We start from the raw sequence: 13,424 nt of genomic DNA on the forward strand, positions 1-13,424 counted from the left end.
AAGAGAAGACCTTTTAAAAGGCCTTTGGAGGAGCTGTTTTCTTTTTGTGGAAGAAAAGAACACAGGGTAATGACCAGAGGTAATATCTTGCATATAGATGCCTTTAGGGAACCTGCTTGAACATAGTGGAAAAAACAAAAAACAAAAAATCAAACAAACAAACGAACAAACAAACAAACAAAACACCAAAAACCCAATTTGTAGCTTGGCTTTGCATAGGCAAAACAGATTTTATTGAAAAGGTCCTTTGCACAAATTCATCCACAGCAACTCTAACTCATATTTGGTTGGCCATATTACTTCATGTTTGTTGAGCTTTCAGTCTGTGGTCCAAGCAGTGCGTACAGATGCCCACATTCAGTCTCCTAAGAACTCTACTGTTACTGTTATTCACGTGTGAAAAAGGAGAACTGAAACACAGATGGTAAAGCAAATAGACACCTCTGTAGAAGCATTTAGGACGAAGAGGAGCAGCAGAGTCTTTCTCTAGCATCTCCTTGATGAATCCTGGAACCCAACTGGCATCCCTGATGCAGAAACAGGGTGTTCTGTACCCTCTTTTTAAGAGGGTGTGGGAAAACATACAGGGAGAATACACTGTGACAGGTACCTGAATCCAAATCGACTTATACCTAGCCCATAATTATACTGAGATTGAATTAATCAGAGCCAGCCATTTGGGTTCATTCTGGTTAAATGCAGTTAAATAAATAATAAACTTCTATTACACCGAAGTCAACTGAAAGAAAAATCCACAGACAAGAAGAAAGACAACCTGGGAGGAGGGTCAAAGGTCAATGACTTAGTACTACCCACCAGTTTTACTACCAGGCTGCTGAGCCTTGAGAGGTTTTCAGCCTCGTCTCTCTTTTCCAATGCAATGGTCCTTTCTGGGAGGGCACAGCCATTTCTTGATCCTCTGCAGCTTCCAGCAGCTAACAAAGCCTTTCCATATCAAAGATGCTATGTATTTTCAGGAAGCAATCCTTGTAGAAAGGGGGTTGGGAATAAAGGGTCAGTTTAGAATCTTCTAGACTAGTTTATGCTGAGCATAAGAAATCAGATAGAAGAATACTCCCCACCCCCGCCCTCTCTACCTTTGTGATCTACTGTGGCTGAGAAGCCACAGGAGATACCAGAAATGAATCTGCTGGTGTTTGCCACAGACACCACCTGGCTAGGCTCACAGTGCAAGCCTGGAGTCTGCAGCCCTCAGACAGCAGGCAGAGGAGATGGTATTTTTCAGTACTCTGCATACCTTTTATTGTGCATGACTATGAGGACAACCTGCCAATAGGATAGGTTGAATGTTGCAGAGAATATAAAATAGGCCTTCAAATGAAAGGACTCTCTCTCCCTCCCCCTCCTTGTGTGTGTGTGTGTGTGTGTGTGTGTGTGAGAGAGAGAGAGAGAGAGAGAGAGAGAGAGAGAGAGAGAGAGAGAGAGAGAGGAATTCTAACCTGAAATAATACGTGGTAGCCAGACTGAACAGCGACAATCAAGAGACATCTTTGCCATTCAGAGAATTTATGAAAATTCTTTGTTTCTGGAAGGCTCTCAAACTCCACATGCCCTAGCGGGTGAGCTCCCTGCAGCAGCTGGAAGCTGATCTATAAATAGCACAGGGCGGGAAGCGCCCCAGGAGCTCTGCGGGCGGGTGATCCCCGGCTCTCCCAAGAGCCTGCGCACGCTCCCAGCCTGGGAAAGCCTGCAGGCAGGCTGTGGGCGGCTTTAGGCATTAACCCCTATGGCGCCGCGCTCGCTCTGGCCCTGGAGTTGGAAAAGCCCCGCGTCTTTGTTTGCTTTCTCACTCTAAACCACCAACGTGAACACATCTGCACATAGGTCCTAATTTCTCTATCCTCCCACCCCACCACCCCCCCACACACAGAGCATGAAATTTGTCCTGGATCTTTTTATATTTGGGACGCTTCAATCCAAACCTTAAAATCAAAATCATCCCCAAATTTGGTCTTGGGCATGATGTCTCTAGCACCCTCCCCATGCTTTATTAAAGCTGTTTATGAACAATTGCTTTTCCTGGGATAGAAGTGCCAAGCAGAGGCTGTACGTGCGTGTGTGCGTGTGCGTGTGCGTGTGTGTGTGTGTGTGTGTGTGTGTGTGTGTGTGTGTGTGTATGTGTGTGCGCGTGTGTGTGTGTGTGCGCGCGCGCGCGTGTGCGCGCGTCAGTGCGCGCACCTGCGTTTATTTTTGGCGCACGCACACCCCTCTGTAGCCTCAAGGTCGGCGACAACCCTAATCAGTCGGGGTCCCCCGCCCACCAGTGCTCTCCCGCCTACCAAGGACTCGGGAAGGAGGAAGTTCCCCAGTGGTGGCGGGGCATCTTGGGGAGCCCTGCAATTTCAGCACTGTCGTACTGGAGCAGGGACAAGCAGAAGCCTGTCCACAAAGGTGTGGACTTGGACCTTCACGAGTGGTCAGCCAGGGCCTTGCTGATCCCAGCCGTGCCCCAGGCTCGCTGCCCACCTCCAGGGGCTCCTTGCAGCCCCCTGGCTCTCTTGGCCAGCTTTGACGGAATTTGTCTCTGAGAAGCAGCTGGTCCTGGCCAGAATTCCTGGTCCATCTCAAATGGAAACAGTTCCTCCGGAGGGATCGGCTGGCAACCTCAGTGGAAATGCACTGGGGCTGGGCCCCCTGGCGTGTTTAAGCAAGGCCAAGCTTCCCACTTTGAGGCAAGGGATGCTTCAAATGGAGCGGGATTCCTGGTTGCAGACTGAGGTAAGCCCTTCACTGAGATGACATTGACTATGGACTACAGTTCTAATGGGGCCAGCCTCCCCTAGGTAAGATGGAGAGGTTTACCTCCCTTGCCTGACCTAGGCCTCTGGTCAGCCACAGTTTTTTCCTATACCGCTTTTACCTAGCCTCCCCACTCCTGTGTGAAAGTATTCCCCTGTGTGGGGATGGGAGGGATTTCCTCTGGCTCCAATTTCTACATCTTACTGTTTACATCAGGTCAGTTCCAGGGCTGCTCTAAACTTCCTCCTCCTCTTGTCCTTCCACCCTTCTCCGTTGCTTTAATTCTCTGCTCCTCTCTTTCCTTGTCATGTGCGCTCTCATCGATTGTCTTTCTAACTCACCTGTCTTCTCTTTGCAATTGTGAACCGGAATAAAAAGAGGGGGGGAAGACTGCTGTGACTTTGTGTGTGATGCAGTGTTGGGAGTAAGGGGTGGGGGAGTGTTGGCTTGTGAGATACCCACTCATTAAAAGCCTGGACACCTATTCAGCTTGCCTTCCTTAGCATCCGAGTGACAGGATGGTTTTCTTGACAATAAATTGCATTTCTGCACTCATGCATTACCTTCGCTTGGCTATGAGAACCAAAATCTGAAAGACTAGGTAGATGCTAAACATGCAGGGGCAGTAGGTATTCTTGAGACCCACACTAGTTTGAGTCTTCCATCGAAGGAAAGGTAATAGCAACATTATGCCTTTTCATGATAATAACTGCGCTTATCAAGAACTAGCTATACTTGTATTATTCTAAGAACTTTATGTGAGTTAAAGCTCCCAGGATATTACATAAAGCCCTTCTTTTTACAGTTGAAGCAACTCAGGAATAGATGTGTTTTATCATGATCGGAGTAAATGGGGAAGCTGAGATTGAAAGTCAATATATCTGGTTCTAGAACAATACTCTTGTATATGCTTAGTATATCACATGACTCTGTCCCTCATGAATTCACATGCCCGTCCTGTCCTGTGCTAGATGCAGTTCTTAGCCACCAGAGGTAAATATATGGACAAGGCAGCCAAGATTTTTGTATTCTATTTGAGGGAGACAGATGATAAGGAGTGGACAAGCTAGATGGCCCCATGAAAAATCCATAAAGAAAACAGAAAAGGGCAATACACAAAAATTAGCTCTGTGGAATAGGCTGAGGTGCAGCCCAGATGGTAGAGTGTTTTCCTAGAACACACAAAACCCAAAGTTTCATTTTGTAGTCCTAGCACTTGAGAGACGAAGGCAGGAGATTCATAAATTCATAGTCAAGCCAGTGTGGGATACATAAGACTCTTTCTCAGAAAACAAAAACTACATGAACAACAAAAAGCAAACTAAAAGTTATCTCCACATGGAGAATAGTGAGAGAAACCTTGAAGAATTTAGAGTGCAAATTAGTCGATAAGTGTAAGAACTGATCGTAATTACCTCTAACAAACACAAACGTTTTGCTTAAGACTACACTGAAGTTCCCCAGATCAAAAGTATTAAGACACTGAAAAAAATATGTGGGCCCACAGGATCTTCATACCTCACTGTAGGGGCACACAACTTTGGAAGCCAGTGGGGTGTCATTCTATGCCAATCATTTGTCACACCTGCGATCCAATTCGTGAGCAAATGGCACATTTTCAATAAGAGACACGCATACAGGCAGGCATACATTACAGTATGGCTTCCAGTAAACAAAAACATGGAGGGAGCTTCAGTATTTGTTGCTAGGGAGTAACTAGAGAGTAGCATGGTGTATCCACACAGGGGAATATTATGCAGCCATCAAAACAAAATAGGGTGCTGGGGAGATTGCACAGGAGTAAAGTGGCCTCTGTGAAAGCACAAGGACTTGAGTGTGAATCTAGAACCTAGGTAAAAACACCAGGCATAGCAACACACACCTGTAATCCTACCACTGAAGAAGCAGTGGTAAGATGTCTAGGAGTTTGCTCTACAACTTGTCAAGCTGTATGGCTACTGAAAAGACTGTCTCAGGAAGAAAGGTAGAGAGAGATTGAGTAATACACTTGAGGTCAACCTCCAGCCTCTACATACACACATATGTACCCCCACCCTCCACATATGAACACAGACACACATATATGTACACAAAAATTTTAAAAGTAGATTAAGTGACTCGCAACAACAATATTATTGTTTTTTCCATTTTTTACCCATTTTGCATTGTTCCCTCCCAGTCACCCCTTCCCATAACTCTTCCCTATCCGCTTCCCCCCTTCTCCTCTGGATGGGTGGGGCCCACTTGGTATCCCTCCACCCTGGCACATTAATTATTTGAGGGACTAAGCCCATCCTCTGCCACTGAGGCTAGACAAGAGAGCTCAGCTAGAAGAACGTATCCCACATACATGCAGCAGCTTTTGAGATAGCCCCCACTTCAGTTGTTTGGGACCCACATGAAGACCAAGTGCACATCTGCTACTTATATGTGGGAAGGCCTAGGTCAAGTCCATGTGTGCCTATTGGTTGGTGGTTCAGTCACTAAGAGCTCCCAAGGGTCGAGGTTAGTTGATTCTGTTGGTCTTCCTGTTATCGATAATGTAATGTTATTATTAATGATGTAATAATCTTAAATGAAAAGTTAAGCATGAAGACCACATATGCCATCAGTTTTAAAATTATGTTAAAAACGACTAAGATTAAAAGCCTAACTATTTAAGAATATGCAAAGACAAAATGACACAGGAAACCAAGAGAAATGTGACCATGAAATTGGTGATTTCTTCCTTAGATGGAAGAAACAAGGGAACATTATGGTTGGTTACACGCAAGTGAGTGGTTCAGAGCTGAGTATTGGAAGGAGGGACAGGTGGATTTATTACAGCACTAAAAGTAAGCCAGCATTAACAAAGTATGACAGGCCATACATGGAAAACAATGAAAGTACGAGATGAGCCAAGTATTGAGATCAACTCAGTGTGTCACCCTGGGCTGAAGAAAGAAGGCCCTGGAGGCAGACAAGTAGAGTTCCAGGTAGTGCAAAGGAGCTGGGAGTTTCTTTGTAAGAGGAAGGCAGCCAGAGCAAGGGCAGGCTGGTAACTCACAGGAACGAACTAGGGCCAAATCATGCAAGGCTACAAAGCATAGGGTGAGGATTGTGAACCATGAAGTGAGACAGTTGAAGCAGTTGAAGATGGTAGGGGACCATTTCGGGTTCCCTGAAAAGACTGGGCAATGGTAGGGATTAAGGGGAGGGAAGACCCCTGCGGTAGTGGAGGAGAGAAAATGGTAGCAGGATTATGAGTTTCTGCAGCTTATTTGCTTGCCAAGGTGCTCAGCCTTGTCAAGTCACTGAAATCTAGCTCATCTCCTCCTGCCAGCAAGTGTCTAGGTGCTTGGCAGGGATGAATGAACACATCCTTCAAATTGCAGAGGGCTCTTTGGCCTCAGGTAACCTCATGGTGACTCAGGGAGGTAAAAACAGACTCGAAGAGAACTGAATATACTGCTCAGATCTTAGAGTTCATATGACTAGATATTTGGGTTGAAAAAGACAAGAAAATAATCAGACATAATTCCTGGAGTTTCCTTTGTTTCTTCTTCCTTGTGTTGCTTTACTGCAAGCTTGACTGTATTTACAGATGAGCATAGATGTTTTATATTCAGAAAGGAAACCGTATTTCCCACCTATTAACTTAAAAATGGAAACGCAAACATCAGATAGAGCATTGGATTGGGTGTCAAAAGGACCAGGAACAATTTAGGGTGAAAGACACAACTGTGGAATTCAAGGTCATCCTGCATTATGACAGGTCACAGTTGTCAGTGTATGCATGACATTCTTCACAGAGAGACATTCTACTTTCTTTTCTTTTTCCCCTAACAAAGTGTAGAGGAGAACAGTTTGTCAATGAATGTATTTGACTGACAAAAAAAGGTTATATAAGCAGTGGGGGTGGGTCAGGGGAAAATGTCCTAAGTTCTTGCCTTGCTGTTGTCTGAAGATTGAGGACAGATAGTTTGCAGGCAGAAGCAAGCTCAATGGTGGAGGTAGCTCATTAGTAAAATGTGGATGGTGGGCTTAACACAGGAGTGGCCAGAGGTATTCAAATCAGCCAGAATTCACAGGGACCACATGATGAAGAGGTGGAGTAACTATGAGAGTCCTGAGTGTTGAATAAGAAGCAACCATGAGTATTGAGATATAAACAAGGACACAGCTCAGAATATAGCAGAGCCCCTGGATGAAGGAAGGTAAAATCATAAAATACATGGCCGAGATACACCTGGCTAATCAATGGATCTAATGTGCTTAGTTCTATTTGAACCTCAGGACTTCATTTAAAGGCCATTGTTACTGCTGGCATCTGTGATAGCCTCCAGGCAACCATTCAGGGACAGCCACTTGTATCACCATAGTAATTGAGTCTGTGTGTGGTCTTTTGTGACATCTTTAGAAAATGGTTGCTGATGCCTTCTCAGAGGAGCTCTGGGCCCACTCTGAAAGACCTGTTATGAAGCATTTAGCTGCAAATGAGTTTGCAATGCCTCAGTTAGCACTGAGGGGCTGCCTGCTCAGCTAATATCACTCAATTTGATAAAGCTTGTCCTTCCAGGTAGATAGAAGGATAGAATTCACTTTATCTTTTTAAATGGATTAGTTGTACGGGCCTTAGTTGGTTATCTATGAAATGTTTATGTCTTCTCCCATCAAACATATCATGGGTAAAACTTGCCTGTTGATTATTTGCATGTGAAATGCAATTTCTTTAGTGTTTTAAAAATGTAGCCACTGAAAGCTAACCTCAGACTTGACTTCCTATGACTCTGTATCATAGGAAAATGAGCTTGTGTGTCTCTGATGTACTGTTAGATTTTCATCTCTAAGGAAGATAATGTGATAAGTGTTTTTGCTGCCTGAGGATTCTGTGCGTGGAAGAGAAAGTGGAGGGGAAAAAGTTGATTTACTTCCTACCAGGTCTACAGGGCAGCTGAAGCCTGAGCAGGCTGCAACAGGCTAGCTGAAGACTCAACTGTAGCCAGTATGACTGCATTCTGTTATGGAGAGACAGGCCTGGTTAACTGGCAAGTGTTGTTGTTGTTGTTGTTGTTATTATTATTATTATTATTATTATTATTGGATGAGAAGTTTGTGAAAAGAACCATAGTTTATCAGAGGTGGGTTTTGAGAAGGGCCTTTTCATTTCCATTGCTTCACCACGCCAGGATTAAGTTATAGGCTAGTCGACTGGAGAAGAAACAGTTTGCTCATTAAGCAAAGGGACCAATTGTAATGAGTAAAATGTCTGAACTATGAGATTTTAAAAAATACTCTTGGTGTTGGCCTTCTTTGTTTTCAGTTGCTGCTGAGGCAAAGCAACATGACAATCACACACACACACACAAAACAAAACAAAACAAAACAAAACAAAAAAAAAACCTTAGGCAAAGAAAGGGTTTATTTGGCTTATATTTCCACACCATAGAACCATAGTCCATCATCAAGGAAGACAGGATAGGAACCTGAGGAAGGAACACAGGTAGGAACTAAAACAGAGACCACAGATGAATGATGCTTTCTACCTTGCTCTCCATGGCTTGCTCAGTCTGTTTTCTTATACAATCCAGGCCTACCTGCCTAGGGGTGGCAATGCCCAAGTGAGTTGGACCCTGGCACATTAATTCCCTATCAATACAATGCCCCATGTGCTCGCTTCGGCAGCACATATACTAAAATTGGAACAATACAATGCCCCATAAATATACCCATAGGCTAATCTGATGGAGATAAATTATCAGTTTGTGTTCTCTCTTCTTGGATGTCTCTGGTTTGCTTTACGTTGGTGAAAACAGACCAACACAATGTTGTAATCCCAGCATTCACTAGACCTCTGTAGGAATTTGAGGTTATCCTGGGGTACATAGTTAGATGTTGGTAAAAGGGAAGTACAGTGTATTATAAAGAATCATTTTGTTTTAGTATTTCCTTTCATGTATAGATTAAACTCACATGGATTTATTAATAGACATCCAATAATAAGCAGGCAAATTCTTTAAAAAGTTAGCTTGCTTCTTGCCATTTAAAATATTTTGGAAATTTTATTTTGCTCTTCACAATAATTGTTGATTTTAACACAGCTAAAATAATAGGGTATTAATTTACTTTATTGAATTCTTCATTGCTTTGAAGTAAAATTTTTCCAAAGTTTGGTTTTTAAATAGTTTGACTCCCATAGATCTCCATGTTTGAATGCTCAGCCCATGGGTAATGGCACTATTAGGAATTGTGGCTGTGTTGGAGTAGGTGTGGCCTTATTGGAGGAAGGTTGTTCCTGTAGGAATGGGCTTTAAAGTCTCCTTCTATGCTCAGGTACCACTCAGTGTGGAATCAATCTCCTCCTGTCTGCCTTCATACCAAGATGTAGAACTCTTGGCTCCTCCAATACCAAGTCTGCCTGCCCACTACCACACTTCCTGCTATAATGATAATGGACTAAACATCTGAAAATACAGGCCAGCACCAATGAAGTGTTTGCCTTTATAAGAGTTGCCTTGCTCATGGTGCCTTTTCACAGCAGTGAAACACTAAAACACCAATCTAGTCCAAATAAGCATAATTTTGAAATCACTGAGGCCTTAGTGATAGTTACTGTTAACTCAGCATGATAACTAAGCCACACATAAGGCCTGATTCTATGCTTTCAGTATTGACAGTTTTGAGGTATTTTAGAATATTGGCCTTACTCCCTGAAGATGGCTGCACTTAGTTCTTCCTCTGTCCATACTCCAGTTTTTCCTGTGGACCTAAAACTTCCTGTAACCTCTGAAGTAAGTGATTGACAAAAACGAAGGCCAAAATAATGATCAGCATATAAGTGTCTGAGCTGCCAGTTGCTCTTTTTCAAAATGTCTCTGGCCAAAATTAGCATTGATTGACTCTTCCTATTACCTGGTTTATATCTCTGTTGCCAAACAGAAACCGGATTTTGACCTGTGAAGGATGGGGAAGACAGAAAAAGGAGAAAGCACAGTAGGCATGCTTCAAGTCAAGCTTTCTTTTTTTTTTTTTTTTTTCTTTTTTTTTGGAGCTGGGGACCGAACCCAGGGCCTTGCGCTTGCTAGGCAAGCGCTCTACCACTGAGCCAAATCCCCAACCCCAAGTCAAGCTTTCTAAAACCACCTCCCAGAGCATAATTCCTGGAGGCTCTGGTCCTGTGTCCAGGATAAACCCCCATATTTCCATTTCTAAAAGGCTTTGAAATGGACGAAGGCACATTCATTGACCCAGTCACACAACTCTGGCTTACATGATGCTTAAGGAGACATTTCTAGTGATGGTGTATTTCCGTATTTCAGAAAGCAGACTCTACAGCACATGGGCCTGTTCAGCAGAAGGTAGATCCATCTGTCTTGGTTTGCCCCTCACTATTCTGGATTCAGCAGTGGAATTCTGGTTTCTGATAGACTGAAATGTTGGCCTCCCTGTGAGGCTTATGAAACAAACCTAGGATAGGAAACATGGAAGCAAAGCTCCAAACCTTTAATGACAGCAATTGGGTTCAGTTTATTAAACATTTATGAAGGTTAGGCTCAAACATAATGATCGCCAAGTCCAAATTTATATTCTCTGTTAGTACAGATTCACACCACACCAAATGGTAGGTCTTTGGACCTGGATATTACTTTTTTGGTGGAAGACATGCTCTCTATATAGAAGTATAAATATGTTGGTTTTTTTGTTAGACTTTTCCTTTGTCAAGGAAAGACACCCAAATCCATCTGGCTCAAATAAAGGAGGTGGCTGGTTAGTTCAGAACAAAGGCCATAGGTAGGAGCATCATTTATCTAAGTAAGGCCTCCAGAAATTGCTCCTTCATGCCATCTTTCTCTAGTTCAGATCATTTGCCCATAATGACTTAGTTCTCAGCTGTGGCTGGGTCTGTGGCCCCATGACAAAGACCAACAGAGATAAGCTTTCAGCAAATTTGGTTTTAACACAAATTCTCATGCTGAGTTTAAAAGAGCAGTTCCAGAATCAATGGCCCTGTCTAGATTTCAGAGGAATTTGAGAGTGATTTCATAGGCAAAAAACAAGATGCTGAATCTGTTTTTACAAAGAGAAAATCATGACAAGATGACACTAAGCACATATATGTGGTCATGTGAGGTATGAAAAGCAGACACAGGCTCCTAGCATTCAGAACTCACATGCCTCTCTGAAAATAAATCCAGTGTTTGGGGAGATAACCTTACTTAATAGCAGACAGCCTTACAATCTTAATAATTGATCATTTTAATCTTAATAATAAAGATAATCTTAACAGAACACAAAGATACCAATGTATAAGCTGAATGGCAATGTATTATTTTATAAAGAGACAATATAAACAACCCCAAACACATGTGCTGACAGAGCAGTACACTTTCTCCCCAATGCAAAGTACAAGGAGATCCAATCAGAAGAATCTGATAAATGAAAGTAGATTACAGCAGAAGTAGATAGTGTCATGGTGTACAATAGACTGCCACAGGCTCTACACCTTGGCTTTCCAAGGTCATTGCAGCATCAGAATGTGTGGTGTTTTGGCTTTTTCTTCATAAAAATCTCCTTGGAGCCTGATGAAATGTAGGTATCAGGGCTCATCCTGGTTGTGTGTCTGTCACATGAGAGTTCTTTGACCGAATTAAACCACTGTCCATACAACCATTACCCCTATAGCATGTCAATGGTAAGGGTTCTTCTTACATTCTTCAACACTCTGCATTTGGACTTTTATCATAGCTTTCAATTTAGGAGATCTTCAGATTCACCTTAAGCATGAACTTTTGATTGGTGGGGATGAAAACCTGTGTGTTGAATATATAAGGGATTAAAGAAAGTCATCGATATTCATGATTTTGTTACCATGTGTGTATCCACCCATCTAATCAGAGGTCCAGCTATAATGTGGATGGAACTTCATTCTTTTTTTACTGATATAAAGTGATGGGTTTCACTGACATTTCATGCATATGTATCATTATAGTTCATTTCGAATTGTCAGTTCTTGTCTCCTAACCTTCTGTTTCCAGCCACTCTTCTGAAATAGTTCCTCTTGCTGCTTTCATTCCAAATACATCCCACTGCCCTCTTATGTGGTTCCTCCCATTAGACCTCTTCCATCCATTTTATACTTTCATGTGTAAAATACATTCATGACCATTTATACTCCCAATGCCTTACACACATACACATGCTTAAATCTCAATTCTGCATGCTATAGAAACCACACAATATTTGGTTTTTTGAGTCTGGATTATTTCACTTAACATGATTTATAGTTCCATTCATTTTCCTGAAAATTTCATAATTTATTTGACTTTAAAGATGACTAAAATCCCACTTTTCCTAGGACAATGTTTTACCCACTCATCTGTTGATCTCTAGACTGGTTCCATACCTTGGCTATTGTGAATAATGTGGTGATAAGCATGGATGTGCAGGTATCTCTGTTGTATACTGACTTAAATCCTTCAGGTATACACCCAGGATTGAGACAAACACAATGAGTGCTCTGTCTTTGGTGTTTTGACAAATCCATATTTTTGCAATGGTGGCTCCACAAGTTCACATTCTCATTTGGTGTGGGAAAATGTTCTTTTTCTCTATGGTGTTGCCAGGATTTTTTGTGATTTTATTTCTTTTTCTTTAAAAATATTTTATTATTTTTGGAGAATTTCATACATTGCATTTTCATTATATTCACCCTCCCAATTCCTCTTGATGATAGCCATTCTTCCCTGGGTGACATTTCCCTGGTGGCTAAGATTTGAACACTTATTCAAGTATATATTACTTTCTATTATATTTCTTTCTTTGAGAGATGTCTTTCAAAAACAGAATGATATTTGTTGTTTAATTTTTGGAGTTCTTTATAGATTCTTGTTATGAATCCCTTCTAGGAAACACACTTGTTGAATATTGGCTTCCATTGTCTAGACTGTCTCTTCACTCTTCTCCCTCTTTTCCTTTGCTGTGGAGAAATTTTTTAATTTTATATAATCCTGTTTTTCCATTATTGAGATTTTTTTCCTGTGTTATCAGAAGTTTTTTTCAAATACCCCTGCCTTTGCTTATATCTTAAAGTGTTTTGATTGTTTTTTTTCTCCTGAAGTTTCTGAGTTCTAGATGTTCAATTGACATGTTTGACTGATTTTTGAATTGATTGTGTTCAGCATGGGAGATAATAATGTTTCATTCTTTATATGCGAACATCTAGTTTGGCCAGCATCAGTTATTCAGTAGGTTACATTTCACAAATGTATGTGCCTGATAACATAGTCACAGATTAAGTGTCTCTGGCCTTGTGTTTTTATTTCTAGGTCTCCTATTACATTTAATTCTGTGTCTGTTTTGGTTCCTGTACAATGTTGCTATGTCTCTGTGGTTCTGCAGAATTTAAGATCAGGTATTGTGAAGCTTCCAGCTTTGCTTTTTCTCCTTGGGATTCCTGTAGATCTTTGGAGACTTATCTGCATGTATATGCCTTTTGGGATAGATTCTTTGTAGAGTTCTCTGCAGAAACTCATTGGAATTTACATGGAAATTGCATTGAATCTGCAGATTGCTTTAACAGAGCAAGTGACATAATACTAATTCTGCCAATGCATAAGCATAGGAGGTCTTAGCATTTTCTATTGTGTTCTTTAATTAATTTCTTCGGTGTTTTCAATTTTCCTGTA

At 41.8% G+C, this 13,424-nt stretch overlaps 1 protein-coding gene across 2 annotated transcripts in view; it reads left to right on the plus strand.

The window, feature by feature from the left end:
* Nucleotides 1-2,189: 2,189 nt before the first annotated feature.
* The window catches only part of Kcnn2 (potassium calcium-activated channel subfamily N member 2), a 440,351-nt gene continuing 429,116 nt past the window's right edge, over nt 2,190-13,424 (plus strand). The window contains exon 1 of one of the 2 annotated variants that reach the window (XM_063277521.1): nt 2,190-2,739. The gene's annotated coding sequence lies outside the window, so the exon portion shown is untranslated. The remainder of the gene's footprint in view (nt 2,740-13,424) is intronic. The other variant, XM_063277519.1, reaches the window with a different exon arrangement.

This window comes from Rattus norvegicus, chromosome 18 (genome assembly GCF_036323735.1).
Source record: "Rattus norvegicus strain BN/NHsdMcwi chromosome 18, GRCr8, whole genome shotgun sequence".
In the NCBI taxonomy this organism is placed as follows: Eukaryota; Metazoa; Chordata; class Mammalia; order Rodentia; family Muridae; genus Rattus; species Rattus norvegicus.